This window comes from Neophocaena asiaeorientalis, unplaced genomic scaffold (genome assembly GCF_003031525.2).
Source record: "Neophocaena asiaeorientalis asiaeorientalis breed wild unplaced genomic scaffold, Neophocaena_asiaeorientalis_V1.1 scaffold154, whole genome shotgun sequence".
Lineage (NCBI taxonomy): Eukaryota > Metazoa > Chordata > Mammalia > Artiodactyla > Phocoenidae > Neophocaena > Neophocaena asiaeorientalis.
In genome coordinates, this window is record NW_020172982.1 from 226692 (window position 1) to 230676 (window position 3985).

The window sequence follows — 3985 nt, forward strand, 5'->3', positions numbered from 1 at the left end:
TATTTTTAAATAATAAAAGAAACAAATGAATCAAGCCATTAACTTGAGAAGCTAAGAGCAAAACAAAGCATGACTAAGGGGGAAAAAAAAAGAAAAAATGATTACAGATGAAAGCAGAAATTAAAATTTGTAAACAAAATGGAATAGAATAGAGAAATAAATCTGAGTGGTTCTTTAGAAAAAAGCAGACAATATATAGAACAAAAAGAATAAAATATACAAACCTCTATTCTAATCAAAGAAAAATAAGAGATGAGGAAAAAATTAGGGATAAGAAAGGAAGTGTAATCTTAGACATGAAAACATCTGAAAATCTTGATATTAAGAATTATTCTCATGCTTATCAAACATGAATATTAACTGCTGAAGAAGCAGGAAACATTCTTAAGAAGAAACTGAAAAACAAAAGTAAATATTTACCTATTCAGAGGATTTAAAGCAAAATTATTTCAAAATTTAAAGAACAAATAATTTTCTGAATTATTAACTCTTTTTAATGTCTAAGGACATTAAAGTATGTGGGAAAAGAATCCCAGTTCAAAACTCTAACACCGAAAATTTATAAAACTAACAAAAGAGAAAATGACAAAGTAACCTCACAAATATTGAGATTTAGATGCCAAAATCTAAAATGCAATACTACATTTACCCAGCTGTTTGTGAAATAATGAAACAAACCCTAGCAGGTTTTCTTTCAAGAATGCAAAGATAATTCAATATCATGAATTAATTAATATAATTTTCAAATCTATATGTCACGGAAGAAAAATAAAGCGATTATTCCAAAATATGTCAAAAACTATTTTGTAAAAAATGCAACATCCATTTTTAGTAAAAGCACCTGATAACTAGGACAAGAATAGGAATGAAATCTTCTTTCTCAAGTTGGTGCAGATTATTTATCTCAATATGTGATTATCTAACCATAAAACTCTAGGAACATTGACTTTAAATGAAGAAAAAAATACAAGGATGTTCTTTATTATAAATACTACTCGAGATTGTGCTGCAATTTCTAACCCATGAAATAAGATCAGGCACAGAGGGAAAAGGATTAGTGATTGATGAGGAAGAGGAAAATATTACTATTTACTCATATTATGATGGTCTATCCTGAAGTCTCATAACCAGGAAAAATATCAGTTAAAAATGAAAAGCCTGGTAGTCTGGGATCCTGCTCTGCCCAACCGACGGATGATGGGGTCTCTGGGCGCCCGGCACGGCCTGGAGTGGCTGCTGGATCTCTACTTCCTCTCCCACATCCCCATCACCCTGCTCGTGGACCTGCAGGCGGTGCTGCCTTGTGATCTCTACCGGGTGGAGCTGAGAAACCTGCGGCAGTGGTATACTGAGGAGTTCAAAGATCCCCTGCTACACACCCCCCGGTGTGGTTTAAGTCCCTCCTGTTTTGCGAGCTTGTGTTTCAGTTGCCTTTCTTTCTCATCCCAACATAAGTCTTCTTCAAAGTGTCCCCATGACGGATGCTTTTAAAAAGAAGGTGGCCATACCAGTGTTCATGGAGGCTGCAGGTGGATCCGCACCCCTGCAATCAACTACTCGGTTGACACCATGACAACTCTGATTCCAATCCTCTCCACGTTTCTACTCCAGGATTTCTCCAAAACCAGTTGTTTCAGAGGACAAGGACCTAAGACTTTCCACCAACGACTATTCCATATATCTGCCTACATCACCTACTTTCTCATCCCTATTATACTTCTCCTTTTCATGTTGTGGAACCCCTACTACAAGTCTGAGGAGAAAATAAAGAAAAAATGAGGAAAAATAACCCCGGGTCCAGGGGAGAGGTGACCATGGGGGATTTTCCTGTTGGACCCAGTACCAGGAAAATGCTCAGAAAAAAAAAAGCACCATGTTTTCAGTAGTATTTGAAACACACCAGCAGCAACACGCACGAGCAGTACACTGGCAGGAGGCACATCAAGCCCTCACTTTCCAAGGGCACTGGAGCAAACAGACCGATCACCTGAGGATGAGCAGAGGGGTGTGGGCTAGGTTATAGGGAAGTGGAGCCAAAGGCCTCACCGTGTGCCCGAGTGCCATTGCAGGATTACTAAAGGCAGGACCAGACCAGAAACTAGATGAGCTTCCGAGCAACACGGCCTACTTGGCATGTTCATGAGTCATGTGACCCACAGTATCCATGTGACTAACCCAGACTCATGGTTCTCTACAGCATATCACTGGGATGTCTCAGGCCATTTTTAAGTTGGAAGTTATGCCTCTGTAATAGTCATTAAAAATGGTTTTCTTGCCCCAACCCCTAGGTGGGGGTGAGATATTCTGTAAGAGGTTTAAACTTAGTTTTCCTTAAGGTTCACCCTTGGCATGACTGTCAGTCAGAAATGGGTCAAATTGGAAGGTGTATTTTTTCTATCTTAAACAGGTCATCCCAGGAGAAGAGATTTTTTAAAGTCTCCTTGTTTATCCTCTTTCCAAACCTTCGTCTTCTATTATTTTTTACAGACCACCTAACATAAGTTCCTTTACTCTGAGGTCTGGTATCTCAAACCTGAGCTGGAGGTGCACGTCTTACTGGATAACTTCATGCTACCTAATAATTTAATAATTCCTTCCTGTCTTGTTGCCAGTCAAAGGTAGCAGATGTGGGGAGATGGACATGACAGGTCCAGTGTGTGCATATAGGGTCTCTTCATGTTAGTACTTGGTACTCTGCTAGCTTTCTCTAAATTCATTCTCAAGGCCAACTCAAAAAAAAAAAAAAAAAGCCTTGTGAACACACATGGAAAATGGTAGATGCTGATCCTGGTTAGTTCTCCCTTTTTGCCTGTTTTGTTTACAAGACCTAATGGTCTGATTGTTGAGAGTATCGTCTGACTCCTGTGTCTGGTCAAAATAAATGTAGCTGCTGACCAAAAAAAAAAAAAAATGAAAAGCCTTATTGAAAAATTTCTGTCTAAGCAACCAATCATACACCAAATATATAAAAATCAATTGGTTTTATATACCCAAGCAATAAATAATTGATTTAAACATCTCACTCATAATGAAATGAATACATTATCTAGGAATATATTTAATAAGGAATGTTTAAGACCTACAGGGAGAAAACTGCAAAATTTATTACAGATTTAAAAGAAGACTTGAATAAATGGAGAGAAGCACTATACTTTGCTCCAGTTTGTTTACTGAGAACTTGTAAAACTGTCAGTTTTGAATGGGGCCCAGGGCAACATAATCTGGTTCCACTCAGGAATGTTGATGCAAAAATCCTAAGCAAAGCAATATCAAATCAAGTCCTGCAGCATACTGAAAGAGTAACACACCTAGAGTAAATAGGGTTTATCCTAAGAATGCAAAGATTGCTCAACTTCAGGGCAGAAAACTTTCTGTTCTTGTTCTTGTTTATATTCCTGGCATTTATCATAGTTCTTGGCACATAGATAATAGGTACTCAATAAATATGTGTTGGCTGAATGAACCTTATGTCATCTTTTGTTTTGCTACATTAATAGATTAAAGGAGAAAATCTACATAATGTCTTAACAGATGTCTGATAAAAGCATTTGATAAAATTCAAGATCCACTTTTCATCAAATGCTGAGTTAGCAACAGAGTGAGCCTTTTTATCTTGCTAAAGTTTTCTACTAGAAACATACAGCAAGTGTCATACTTGATAATAAAAGGTTTAGGAGCAAGGAAAGTGTGCTTACTATCACCTCAAATTGTCAAAACTTTATTGGAAGTCTTAGTTAATGAATTAATCAGAAAAATAAGAATGATGAATCGGGGTGGGGGGGAAAGAGAAAAAATATTTATTATTTGTAGATGATATAATTTTTTGCTCAGACACCCAGAGGATCAAGTGACAACTGGTAAGTAAAGAGATTGTCTCCAAGGTCAACACACAGAAATCGGTGGCTTTTCCACATTCTAGCAATAACTGAATAAAAATTTGATAATCGTCCCATTCACAATTGTAACAAAATAATTAGGTTTTTAG

The 3985-nt window shown here is 37.0% G+C and overlaps 1 pseudogene; it reads left to right on the top strand.

The window, feature by feature from the left end:
- Window positions 1-1194: 1194 nt before the first annotated feature.
- LOC112397791 (sigma intracellular receptor 2-like) lies at window positions 1195-1779 on the top strand (annotated as a pseudogene).
- Window positions 1780-3985: the final 2206 nt, after the last annotated feature.